The sequence below is a fragment of the Rattus norvegicus genome, chromosome 3 (genome assembly GCF_021556685.1).
Source record: "Rattus norvegicus strain SHRSP/BbbUtx chromosome 3, alternate assembly SHRSP_T2T, whole genome shotgun sequence".
NCBI lineage: Eukaryota > Metazoa > Chordata > Mammalia > Rodentia > Muridae > Rattus > Rattus norvegicus.
In genome coordinates, this window is record NC_141536.1 from 37,324,746 (window position 1) to 37,339,208 (window position 14,463).

General features: G+C 39.3%; 1 long non-coding RNA gene and 1 pseudogene across 1 annotated transcript in view; one reads left to right on the forward strand and one right to left on the reverse strand.

The window, feature by feature from the left end:
- The window catches only part of LOC147995468 (uncharacterized), a 141,126-nt gene that overhangs the window by 66,083 nt on the left and 60,580 nt on the right, over positions 1-14,463 (forward strand). The gene's annotated exons all lie outside the window — the stretch shown is intronic.
- LOC120102079 (small nucleolar RNA SNORA40) lies at positions 11,325-11,445 on the reverse strand (annotated as a pseudogene).

Sequence of the window (14,463 nt, forward strand, 5' to 3'; positions counted from 1 at the left end):
TTAGGCATACACTTCAGTTTCCTCCCAGGAGAGGCTTCTCTCAGCTCCTTCTTCTAGGTTCTGAGTTGCTTTCATGTATCCATATCTTCAAGGTTTGCTTGGTATCTGGCTAACAAATAAGACAAACTCCTCAATCAAAGTTATCTTCCCGAAAGACTATCTAATGTCTTACAAAAGAGATGCATCAAAGGGGTTTGCAGCCCCATAGGAAGAACAGTATCAACCAAGCAGACCTCCAAGAGCTCCCAGGGACTAAACCACCAACCAAAGAGTACACATGGACAAACCCATAGCTCTGGCTACATATGTAGCAGAGGATGGTTTTGTCAGGCATCAATGGGAAGAGAGGCCATTGGTCCTGTGAGGGCTCCATGCCTCAATGTAGGGGAATTTCAGGGCAGGGAGGAAGGTGGGAGTGGGTTGGGGAGCACCCTCATAGGGGGAGGGGGATGGGATAAGGGGTTTTCGAAGGGGAAACCAGGAAAGGGGATAACATTTGAAATGTAAATAAAGAAAATAACCAGTAAAAGAAAGAAAGAAAATGCACATGGAAGGTATATAAATCAAGCATGAGTAAGGTTTGAAAGCGTGGTTTGAATATGCTTGGCCCACTGATGGTGGTATTAGGAGGTATGGCCTTGTTAGAGGAAGTGTATCACTATGGGTGTGAGCTTTAACACCCTCATCCTAGCTGACTGAAAGCCAGTCTTCTCCTAGCAGCCTTCAGATGAAGATATAGAACTCTCAGCTCCTTTTGCACCATGCCTACCTGGATGCTGCCATGATCCCGCCTTGAGGATAGTGGACTAAACCTCTGAATCTGTAAACAAGCCCCAATTAAATGTTGTCCTTATAAGGGTTGCCTTAGTTATGGTGTCTGTTCACAGCAGTAAAACCTTAACTAAGACAGAAGTGTTGAGGAAGATGAATAAAAAAGTTAAAGGATCAACTGGTGAGAGGGGAAGTCTTTCCTACTGCATTAGTCTCTACTCAGTGCTATAACACAACAAACTGGAAAGTTTAAGCAGAAATTCATCTTCTTTATGTTTGGAGACTTGAAGACAGAAGTACACTATTGGGGCTTTACTAAGGCTTTCTTGATCCTTTGATCCTACCTTGAAGATGGCTATATTCTCTCTCTCTCTCTCTCTCTCTCTCTCTCTCTCTCTCTCTCTCTATATATATATATATATATATATATATGTACATGTATATATGTATATGTATATGTATATGTATATGTATATGTATATGTATATGTATATGTATATGTATATGTATATGTATATGTATATGTATATATACCCTAGGACACTCTGTTTTTAAATAAAGCTACAAAATTTTCTATGGTTGAGCCTTAACCACATAGTTTATCCTTCTTTTCTCTTTAAAGCCCTACCTTAATATATAGTTATAGCTTCAGCATAAATCTTGGGGATATTCAGTTCTGCCTATAGCATCTATCAGTGAATTACCAGGGGTGAAGATGGACATGTACTGTTTTCCCATTTTAATCAGCTTATGCTTTCATTGTGTGACTATCTTGTTAGGGTGAGTTTTAGTCTAAACTTTAAATGAATGTTAAATTCCTGCAATATAGCCATACAGTTCATCTAAAAGTCAGATAGAGAAATAATTCTCTGTCCCAACAATTTTAGGGAGGAGTAAAAGCTATGTTGATGTGTTTAGAACTCACGTTTGTATATGCTAGACATCGTGGATTACTTAAGGGACTTTCAAAGGTAAATTGATGACATTCATTATTTGTTCTTCACTTTTGAGTTTCAAGTATAGAAACAAGGTGTTCATAATCACCTCAATTATGTTCTAGTATCCCCCTTCATTTTTCTTTGAACGCCTTCTCACCTAGTCCCCTCCCAGTGGCTACACCATTGAAGAAAATGACACACACCCTTCAGTACCTATTACCAGTCATTACCTCATCAGGAAGGATAGGCTTCATGGATACAGCCTCTATTCATGGTGGAAAGTTAGATTGTCCAGTCTTGTGTTGGTATCCATTAGTGCTGTGTGTCCAGAGTTACAATAACAATACATCTGTAGGGCAACATCCATGACATTCTTCCCCATCTTCTGGCTCTTAAATTTATCCTGCTCTTTTTTCTGTGATGTTCCCTGGGCCTATGGGGTATGGGGAATAGATATTCCATTTAAGGATGAATGGTCACCTATTTTTGGCACTCTAACCAGATGTAGGTCTTTGCATTGTTGCCTCAGAAATACTATTTAGAGTTGAGTAAATGTTGTGGTACACTTAGATGCACTGGGTTAAATAGTGTAACTAAAGGTCATTAAGTAGCTTGGGACCATAAGGATCTGTCAGAGTATATTGTACTAAGAGACCAAGGGAGTCTGGAAGCATGCAGAGTCAGTCATTTACACAGAGCACAGGTAACAAACTAATTTATTATGAACTTGTGATATAAAAATGTTTTAATAACCTGCATATAAAATAATCTGAGGTATGACACTCCATCTGACTTCTTTATTGATTGTAGGATCTTTATTAATGCTACATTGGAATTCTCAATGAGTACTGTACAGTGGGAGGAGTATTTTCAGATGCACATCTCTGGAAATGTGCTCCCATTTTATTTAAAGCCAAGATCTGAAAGAAAGAGTTCCTCGGTAGGGTGCAATTTCAGAATAATCAAATTTAATCCAATAGTCTTGTGACTAATTAAACATTGTCACAGTTCTAGGTGCTAGAGAACATAAAAGGCTGAGACAGATAGATTCTAATCGTTATGGAGTTTGCCCAGAATGGCAAGGCATACAACCAATAGCCATCTATAATAAATACCATGCCAGCAGGCGGTACATCAGGTAGACATGACAGAGTGTCTAGACGTTTGCTTTGGGCTGAGGGGTTGGGGGAAACCATTCAGAATTAATGTTGCAATGAATGACAGTGAGCCAGTCATTCTGAGAAAGGGGAGTATATTGCTTTGAGAAGCCATACTTAATGTAGAGGACTATGGGATGTATGGTCCTCTGTGCTTACAAAACTGATACAAAGGCTTGTCTGCAGCACAGTGGAAATGGGAGAGCAGAGGGGAGACTGATGAAGGCCCTGTTGTTAAGGGCGCTGTAAGAGTGCCCATCTATACAATCAGCAAGGATTTGCTCAGTAACAAGTAAGAGATGATAGGTTTAAGCTCAAAAAGAAAAGTTTATAATGAATCTGTGTTTCAACTTCGATCAAGTGCAAAGAACCTTGAAAATTCTCTGAAATTAAAATTTAAATGGCACGATAGCAGACAGAGATGTTTTCTCAGTAGACAAGCCTAGAGACTAGAAAGAGGGGTACCACAGAAACTGATCAGCGGAAGCACAGAACTAGGAGTCATGGTCAGGATCAGGATTGGCTAGTGACAACATGTTGATCTTGCTAGCAGGCTACTGTGTGTGCCTCCCTAACTTTACCAGCATTGGGTGGAAGATGGTGGTGGGAAAATGGGGCCACAGTTAGTGACTTCAGCAATTCCTCGGTGAAACTTCACTCTAACACTTCAGCATCCTTTATATTGTTGTAATATCAGAGTGTTCTGAGAAATTATGCTGCATGTGTATCATATGTAATTTGCATGTTATGTGTAATATAAGTGACTTACATACATGATAGAAATTCATTTCATTGTTTTAAAATTTAGTCCTTTCAATTAAACCTCATGTTGTCTCTATATGAATGAAACAAATTCCTTTGGTAAATGCAAATGATAAATACATGACTTTGGTTAAACTCATCCTAAAAGAATCATTTGATAGAATAAACCTAAACAACAGAATACCCATCAGGCTTTTGGTTTAGAGACTGTGTTAGTTCACTTTTCTTGTTGTAGCTGTGGCTGTGACAAATACATTGCACATCCAAGTCGCTACAGAATATATCCCTTTTTATTTTCAAGCCCCCTTTCGTGTAGGCAGGAATTATGATCTTTGTCTTGAAAACTGTGATTGAGGGCTATGGAAGTGCTTATTTTCAAAGATGAAACTCCAAATAGAGTACCCTTTGTGCGACTCGTTTTAAAATTCCGAGAGAATCGGGTTGTCCATGCAGTGTGCTGGCTGGCAGCTTAAAATAAAATCAGATTTAGTCTATCTCACGTTTTCTGAGGTTTCAGTCCATGGCTACTTGGTCCTATTGCTGTGGTGACACATCCCATCATGATGAAGTGCAGAGAGGACCACTTCATGGTTTTATGGAAGTGGGGAGCCAACGGAGGTGTGAGATAAAATGTGTCTTTCTACAGAACATGGCCAGTGAGCTATTTATTTTACCTAGAACCTAATTCAATAATATTAATCCATTTTGTTATGAATCCATCAAAGATTTAGTCCGTTGATTATATTAGAGCCTTCAAGAACCAATCACTTTCTGATCACCTATCGGTGAGCATCCAAGCCTTACAATTAAGTCTTTGGAGAAACATTGCACATCCAAGTCGCTACAGAATATATCCCTTTTTATTTTCAAGCCCCCTTTCGTGTAGGCAGGAATTATGATCTTTGTCTTGAAAACTGTGATTGAGGGCTATGGAAGTGCTTATTTTCAAAGATGAAACTCCAAATAGAGTACCCTTTGTGCGACTCGTTTTAAAATTCCGAGAGAATCGGGTTGTCCATGCAGTGTGCTGGCTGGCAGCTGACCACAGTCAACCTTTGCTGAGCTATGAGGAGGGGCATTGAGATGAGACTCAGGATGGTAACTTGCAGAAAAGTGGGATGAGTAGTTACTATAAAGCAACCTGGTACATCAACAACAAGGAAGGCTGTACTTATTTTTCTATTCCAGGTCAGTAAATAAGTCCCATACTTCAAGAGGTAGGTAACCTTTCTGGCAGGAGCAAAAAAAAAAAAAAAAAAAAAAAAAAAAAAAAACCAAAAACCTTTTAATTAACATAAGAGCTATTTTTAAAGACTTCTGTGATAGAACTAACCTTGATCATCTTTTATCCTCAGTCTCAGAGGAAGATGAAGACATTTCAAAAACAGCAAATTCTCAAAATAGGCTGTGTGGGTGACTGTGTTACTGATGTTTTACTCCTTGTTCAAAATATGTTTTTCACACTATCCACACACTTACCCCTGTAATATAGGAGCAAGTAAGGAATGAACAGAACGGCTTCAGTATCTTCTAGAAACATAGAAATGTAACTGTCTCTTCAGGAATGTTTCTGGCAGGGGAGACCCTTTCCCAGGGTATATAGTAATCATGATCTCTTCTGAGACAGGAGTACTTAAATCATACAAACAGAGGAAATTTCAAAGAAAAAGGCAAGTGAACATGGTTGTGCGTGTTTTTTTTATTTCTAACTACATGAGTAAATTAACAGGGGTGGCTCACAAAGATGAGAAAGACAAAGTGGGGACTACACTAAAAATATTCATATAGTTTTAAAATCTAATTGTCTGATTCCATTTTAGGGAGGCAGTTATTGGTAAAAGGCAAAGAAGATATGCTAAGCCACTGAAGAACTTATGTTAAATTCCAACAAATGGCAAGATTTTGCATCTGTTTTTAAAGTGTCTAGCCGTAGGGACCTGTATCGTAGCCTTAGGAAAGTCTGCCAGGAAGGCCAACATGTCTGGAAAGCTCTTGACAATAAGGCCAGACTCTGTTCTTTGAGCTTCAGGGGTTTTGCTTGACTGAGCACTTAGTCCAGATCTGTCCTCAGATGATCCTGACTGGGTGGTGCAGGAAACCACTCCTTTCCAGAGGAATTATGCTGTAAAATTTAGTAGGAGCAAAGCATTTCAAACAATAGACTGAATTTCTGATTATTCCTCCTACGACTTACTTGTACTGCAATAGTCTGCACCTCTCTGCTCCTGTCTCTCTCCCTCTCCTTTTTCCTCCCTGCCCTGTCTTCCCTTCCTCTCCCTCTCCCTTCCCCTCTCCCTCTCCTTCTCCCCCTCGTTCCCTCCCTCCCCCCTCTCAATTACTGACAAACGATTTTGCTGTAAGTCTTGATTTATAGTTGCTGGATTTTGCCACAATAGCCTGAAGCTCTTTAGTATGAATAGTGATACCAACATGTTAAAGCATATGCTCCAAGGTCCATCCATCTCCTCTGTCTCTGTGCATGTCTAATTTACCACATTTCCCAGAAATACTTGAGAATATGAAGGTCATCTGCTATTCCTCTTTCCACTGATTTATTTATAATTCGTAAATTCTTTATTCCAAGGTGTCCCCTTCAAATCCCAACTTTGAATTCAACAGAAGGCATACTGTCTCATTCCCTGTAATGTCATATGTTCTGATGGCAGACATGTGTGATTCCAGGAGACTGAGGTACTATTTTGGGCACTGCCTGAAATTAAAAGGAGCTTAAAGATTTTTCTAGAGCCATTTTTGCCCAGTATAGCCTGTAAGTTTTGAAATATAAACCAGGGTTTCCTTCTCACAGTTATTGTACAAGAATGTCTTTACAGTGAGCTTTTAAGGCCATTTCCAGATGTTTTCAGCACAACTCTTACTCTGGAGCCTATTAGGGTTAAGATGGTAACAGAAGATTGGATTCCTGGTGTTAATACATTATGTTCAGAAGGGCACAAGGTAGAACCTGATTAGGACATACCATGTATTCAAAAACAATGTTAGCTGTACAAAGTATTCCCCAACACAGTGTGTTCACAAAAACAGTGTTGACTGTACAAAATGTAACCCAATCAGTACATACTGTGTGATCAAAAACAGTGTTAGCTGTACAAAGTAGAACCCGGGCTTGCAAAGGGCTGCTGGAAGTTAAGTTTTGGTGATAGGGTGGCAAAAACAGTGGGTGGGTGGAGGATTAGAGGAGTCCTAAGCAGAGTCTGAGCAGATGGAGATGGAGAGTGTAATAAAAAGCAGAAGCGCACTGGGGCTAGAGACAAAGGAATAAACAGTGAAGATTCAGAGCTGCCTCCTAGCTCTGACACAGACGGAGACAAAGGTTACACTAACAGGGAGGAAAACAGTTGTGAGGATTTAAGGGTGTCTGGCTTTTAGCGTGGCTTTATTTTGCAGACAGAGGGAGTAGTGGCTTAAGTGAGTAATCTATGCGAGCCTGTGAGACCATCAGATACAACACAGGGAGGAGAGCAGTTACTTAACAGATTACTGTGGTTATTGTTTCTGCAGAGTTGAGGCATGATCATGCTTAGAAGAATTTCCTAAGTATTTCTTTTACCTTAAACTTCTGTTTAGTTTCCCCTCCACCAATTACCAGCCTAATCACTAATCAAGCTATAAAATATTGCCTAACTATAGATAAGTGTAATTTTTACCCCTCAAAAGAAAACCTCTCTTTGCAACAGATGGAGACCACTATAGAAAAACAGAAAAAGGGAAGGGAGAAATGTAACTAAATTATAACCAATCAAAATACAGAGTTGTGGATCCTAGTCTCAATGGGCGTATTTAAATAATGCCTCTGTTCCTAAGGCTTAAGATCACTGGGGAAGAGGAGACAGAAAGAGCAAGAGAATCAGGCAGTTTGTTATAAAATGCTTCTTCCTAGCAATGTCAGACCCAGAAATCTCAATGACGTGTCTGCCTAAACATGATCTGAATTAGGATGATACCAGTGAACATGCCAGAGGAAATGGGAAAGAAACACACGAGGTCTCAAACCTATACAAAGATCCGTGGGAGGCTGAGGAAAGCTGGGGCAGATTTCTTCCCCAGGAAAGAACATACAAACTAGTTGTCCAATGCCCAGTGATCATCCCCGAAAAGATACATGCAAGTAACATTATACAGACTGAATAGGTTGCAGCAGGAATATATGTGCTTGTTCAAATAGATTTTCCCATGTAATAATAACGAAGACAGAAGACATGAATTTGAAGGAGAGCAGGGATGGATATAAAAGAAGGTATGGAGGGAAGAAGAAAAGGAAGGGAGAAATGTAATTAAAATATACTCTGAAAAATTATAAAAAAGTAGAAGGGGAAGTGAGCAGGTTTATTTTTTAACAGGCCTATCCATGTCTTCCTCTCTTTTATACTGCTATTTCCTAAAATAGATCCATTCTAGCTTTAAAATGAACCTAATCAACATCTGTTTATGACGGAAGAAAATAATAATCGTCGATATTACATTATGGTTAAGGTCATTTGGCAGCACACGGTATGAACCAATTAACTAATCTAAGTCCCTCCCAGGTGTTCCTTTGTTCTGGCTATAAGGATGGTTCACTTCTAAAGAGAAGAATCACCTTCTGGAAGGTAACTGCTTTATAAAGTGGAGTTGTCAGAGATCACATCTATAAGGTTTGGATGCCTTGGAAGAAGGAAGGCTTTTATAGGTGGTATATATAGAAACACTGGGTGCTCTGATAGGGACAATGTGAGAAAGGCTTAGAAATGTGTTTTCATAAACTGCAAATAAACTAATACTGGGAGAACTTAATAATTTATTCAAGCCCACACAGTTGAAAAAAAATGTTTTCTCTGGCATTCAAGTCTAGCAGATAAAATGAGGAGGTTTTTATTTTTATTGATGGGACTAGGTTATAGGAGTTCAGAATCAAAGCTGTTATGCCTTCTTACATTGCCGTGCTTCCATGGTTATAAGGTCTATGTGTTTATAAATATTGAAATGAGTACCTTTCTGATGAAACCTACACTAGCCGCGTGAAGAACTTTACCCTCACATAAATGAATAGTTAGGGAAACTGAGCTTCTGAGTGAAATTTTATCTATCCTCTGCTTTCTTATTCTCTTCAAATCACTGACTATGTTGTACCATGCATTGGAGATCCAGGGTAGTTGGTGCTTTGTGTGACTTCTAATGTGTTTTGTTTTATTTTTTGTGTATCATATTTCTGTTTTCCTTTCATTAATTTATTTATTTACATCATAATCAAAACCCCCTCCCTCCTCTTCTTCAAGTCCCGCTTTTACACTCCATTCCTCCTCCCCCTCTCCTCAGACAAGGGGAACCCCCAACATTGGGTACCAACCTGCCCTGGCACATCAAGTCACCTCAGGACTAAGAACTTCCTTTCTCGCTGAGGCAAGACAAGGCACTCCATCTATGGGGAAGGGATCCAAAAGCAGAGTAGGAGTCAGAGACAGCCTCCACCTCCCAATTGTTAGGGGACTCACATGAAACCCAAGCTGCACATCTGCTATATATGTGTTGGGGGCCTAGGTCCAGATCGTGCATGCTCTTTGGTTGGTGGTTGAGTCCTGATGAACCCCTCTGGGCCCAAGTTAGTTGACTCTGTAGGTCTTCTGGTGGTGCCTTTGACCCTCAATCCTTCCCCCATTCTGCTATGAGTCTCCTTGAGCTCCACCTAATGTTTGGCTGTGAGTTTCTGCATATGATTCCATCAGCTGCTGGATGAAACCTCTCAGATGACAGCAATGCTAGGCTCCTGTCTGCAAGCATAGCAGAATATCATTCATAGTTTCAGGGGGGCTGGCTTTCTCTTATGGGATGGGTCTCAAATTGGGTCGTCATTGGTTGGCCATTTCCTCAATCTCTGCTCCATCTTTATCTCTGCACATCTTGTAGGCAGTCAGGGCAAATTTTGGGTCTAAGGTTTTGTGAGTGGCTTAGTGTTCCTCTCCAGTAAAAGATCCAAAACCAGGATCCATCCTTCTGTGTACAAGAAACACACCGTAGAAGAAAATAGACATTGCCTCGATGTAAAGGACTGGAAAAAGGTTTTCCAAGCAAATGGATCCAAGAAGAAAGCTGGAGTAACCATTCTAAAATCTAATAAAATAGCCCTTCAACCAGTAAAAGTTGTGCCTGGCTACAAGAGGTGGCCATGTTAGGCTCCATATTCTGTTAGCCTGTGTTTTTTTTTTAATTGGGGAATTGAGTCCATTGATGTTGACAGACCTAATGATCAATGATTGTTACCACGGTATTTTGATGTTTGAGGTGATAGTGTGTGTTCTTTTCTTCAGTTTTGCTGGGATATTTATTTGCTCTATGGTTTTGGGTGCAGTTTAGTTCCTTAGCTTGGAGTTTTCCTTCTACTACCTTCTGTAGGACTGGATTTATGGATTAATATTGTTTATATTTGGGTTTGTTGTGGAATATCTTGGTTTCTTCACTTATGTTGATTACAAGTTTTGATCAGTATAGAGGTCTAAGCTAATATCTCTGGTCTCTTAGGGTCTGCAAGGTATCAAGGCCCTCCTGGGTTTTAGAATTTCTGTTGGGGAGTTGGGTACAATCATGATAGGTTTGCTTTTATATGTTATTTGGCTTTCCCCCTTCCAGCCTTTAATATCCATTCTTTGTTCTGTACATTTAGTGTTTTGATTATTATGTGGCTAGAAGAATTTTTTTGTTTATATGTATCTTCTTTTATGTTTATGGATCTCTCTTTCTTTAGGTTGGTGAAATTTTCTTCTATGACTTTGTTGAAAATATTTTCTGGGACTTGATGCTGAGGGTCTTCTCTTTCTTCTATTCTTATTATTCTTAGGTTTGGTCTTTTCATACTGTCCCAAGATTCTTAGGTATTTTGTACCAGGACATACATTTTTTAGATTTAACATTTTCTTTGACTGGTGTATTGATATCTTCAATCACATCTTCTTTGTTTGAGAGAGTCTCTCTTCCATCTTTTGTATTCTGTTAGTGATTCTTGTATCTATAGTTCCTGTTCTCTTACCTAGGTTTTCTATCTCTAGAATTCCCCAAGTCCATTATTTCTTTATAGCTTCTATTTCCATTTTCAGATCTTGAATAGTTTTATGTATTTCTTTCCCATATTTGATTGTATTTTCTTGTATTTCTTTAAGTGATTTAGTCATTTCCTCTTTAGAGGTCTGTATTATCTTTCTAAGATTGGACTTAAGGTCTTCTTCTTATGTTTTTGGCCATGTTAGGGTATCCAGGCTTGCTGAAGTCATATAGGTGGGCTCTGTAGTAAGTTAGTTGGGATCCATTTTGCCTTGGCTCTTGTTGATTGTGTTCTTATACTGACCTTTAGCTGTCTGCTCATCTATGGTATTGTCTGGATGTCCAAAAGGTCTTGGGGAGGCACACAGAGCCTTGGGCCTGACAGTAAAGCTCAGGGAATAGCACACTGCTTACCTCTGCTGGCTTTGCCCCAGGTGGCACTGAATATTCCTTGGGTTCTGCAGGCCTCCTAAGGAAGGGAAGCAGAGCTGTGAGCCTGACATTGGAGTTTAGGGACAGAACACAACTTACTTCTGCTTGCTGTGACCCAGGTGGCCCAGGGATAAGTAGGGTGGGTCTAATCTGGGTGTTCTTGTGATAGAGCTGGGGACTAGGGTACAGCTCATCTCTGCTGGCTGTGCTGTGGGTGGACCCAGCAGGCAGGAGCCATGTCCCTTCTTGTATGTGTCAAAACTCATACTGAACCGTGAGTTCTAGGTTTCAAGGGAGGATTTATTTTGCATCTGCTTTCCATGTCTTTGTCTGATAGTTGAACATGTACAGGTGTTACAATAGATGGATTTATTGCAGTATGACCTACCCACTGTTAAAGGTTCATCCTTGACAGTTAGCCTATTCACAGAATTGTGTAATTATTAACTGATCATTTTTATTCATCTTTTTTCAACTCTGTACCAGTCATTTCCATATTACTTCACTCACCACCCACCATCCCAACCATAGTAATTACTATAATCACTAATCTCCTTTCTCTGGACACAGATTTACATATTGTAGAAGTCCCATGTATAGAGTCATATAGTATATAGTCTTTAGAAGTTGGCTTTTTTCCTTTGACATGGTATTTTCAAGGCTCTGGGAGGTACTACTATCAAAAATGTCTTCCCTTTAATGAATTTTCCATGCTCTGGATATCATCTAGTAGCAGACATTTTGGTTATTTTTATTTATGTTATGAATAATGTGGTAGTAAAAACTTGAGTACAAGATTTTGTGTTCCATATGTTGCCTTTTTTATGGACTCCTTGAAGAGGGATTATTGGTTTAAATGATTCTAAACTTAAGGTTTTGAGGAAATTTCATAATTTTGTCAAAGGATGATTTATTAGGTCTAATTCTCAACATTGATTTGTTTGGGTTCTAATGTCTACTTGTCCTCATCCCTGCCAACACTTGTCTCTTTGATCACAGCTAAGCCTGTGGGTGTGAACTGGAATCCCATGGTGCATCTGAGTTGAAATTTTCAGAAAGCCAATGATGCCCAGCAGGTTTTCATATGTTAATGAGCCATTTGTATATCTTGTTAACAGAATCATCTATTCAGACTTTATCTCCCATTTTTTAAATTGGATTGTCATTTTCCTTCTAAGTTGCAAGAATTCTTTGTGTATCCTAGATACAAGTCACTGCTCGGAGCTGTAACTTGCAAGTGTTTTGTCCTGAATGTTCCTCACACTTCTTACTTGATGGTTTCCAAGCATCAGCATTGTAAATTTTGATAATGAACAAGTTATCTACTTTTTCTGTTTATTTTTTCTTTCTTTTTCTTTTTATTTTCAAATTTTATTTCTGATACACCTAAAAAGATTTTCCTAAGACCCCAAATAATCTCACGGGGGATTAGGAATAAAAAGCACGAATTTAGAAAGGCATGGTGCAGTGAACAACAGTAGTGTTCTATTGAGTAATGGGTTTATAGACGCTTCTAAGATCCGGGCCATGTTTTACTTTTTTATTTTGGTGGATTAAATGTTGTAGAGATTTTGTTGTAGTTCTGTGAATGTTGTGTCATACTCTTTTTTTCTATGTAGAAGATTTTTCTCCTTGTTTCTCAAAGTTTACACTGTATAATTTTCTTTATCCCACATTTAAAAGGACAGAGTTTGCACAATCGTTTATAAAGCCCATTGAATGGAATCAATTGGAAAGTAATCAATTGTTTCTTTGCTTTTTTGTTTGTTTGTTTGTTTTTGGTCTCTCTTTTTCTTTTTCCATTTCCTCTTCTCCTTGCTTTTATTATATGTATGCACTGATGCAGTTAATTTTGTGCTATATTTCCCTTAGGCTCTACTCTAATATTTTTTAAAAATAGCTACCCTCCTTTGAGTATTTTATACCTTAATATTGCCCTTGTATCTATACCCATTTGTCTTCCTACTCTGACACCTGTGTCCTCTTCTCACTGAAATTTATGGCCTTGCAAGTGAATACTTATCCCCTCCCCCCTTCTTTGTTCATATATCATCTTTCCATCCATATACTTATATGTTTATTGATTCCTTTTTATGTCTGTACAAAGCTAGTGTTGATCTCCTCTAGAGAAAAATTTTATTAATTACTGTTCTTTTCGTTTTTTTTTTTTTTTTTTTTTTTTTTTTTTTTTTTTTTTTTTTTTTTATTAACTTGGTATTTCTTATATACATTTCGAGTGTTATTCCCTTTCCCGGTTTCCGGGCAAACATCCCCCTCCCCCCTCCCCTTCCTTATGGGTGTTCCCCTCCCAACCCTCCCCCCATTGCCGCCCTCCCCCCATAGACTAGTTCACTGGGGGTTCAGTCTTAGCAGGACCCAGGGCTTCCCCTTCCACTGGTGCTCTTACTAGGATATTCATTGCTACCTATGGGGTCAGAGTCCAGGGTCAGTCCATGTATAGTCTTTAGGTAGTGGCTTAGTCCCTGGAAGCTCTGGTTGCTTGGCATTGTTGTACTTTTGGGGTCTCTAGTCCCTTCAAGCTCTTCCAGTTCTTTCTCTGATTCCTTCAATAGGGGACCTATTCTCAGTTCAGTGGTTTGCTGCTGGCATTCGCCTCTATATTTGCTGTATTCTGGCTGTGTCTCTCAGGAGCGATCTACATCCGGCTCCTGTCGGTCTGCACTTCTTTGCTTCATCCATCTTGTCTAATTGGGTGGCTGTATATGTATGGGCCACATGTGGGGCAGGCTCTGAATGGGTGTTCCTTCAGTCTCTGTTTTAATCTTTGCCTCTCCCTTCCCTGCCAAGGGTATTCTTTTTCCTCATTTAAAGAAGGAGTGAAGCATTCACATTTTGATCATCCGTCTTGAGTTTCGTTTGTTCTAGGGATCTAGGGTAATTCAAGCATTTGGGCTAATAGCCACTTATCAATGAGTGCATACCATGTATGTCTTTCTGTGATTGGGTTAGCTCACTCAGGATGATATTTTCCAGTTCCAACCATTTGCCTACGAATTTCATAAACTCGTTGTTTTTGATAGCTGAGTAATATTCCATTGTGTAGATGTACCACATTTTCTGTATCCATTCCTCTGTTGAAGGGCATCTGGGTTCTTTCCATTTTCTGGCTATTATAAATAAGGCTGCGATGAACATAGTGGAGCACGTGTCTCTTTTATATGTTGAGGCATCTTTTGGGTATATGCCCAAGAGAGGTATAGCTGGATCCTCAGGCAGTTCAATGTCCAATTTTCTGAGGAACCTCCAGACTGATTTCCAGAATGGTTTTATTACTGTTCTTTTCAATTATGAACTTTCTATGTGACCAAGGTGGTGGTAAGACTTCCTCTTCACATTTATAATTTTTTTTACAC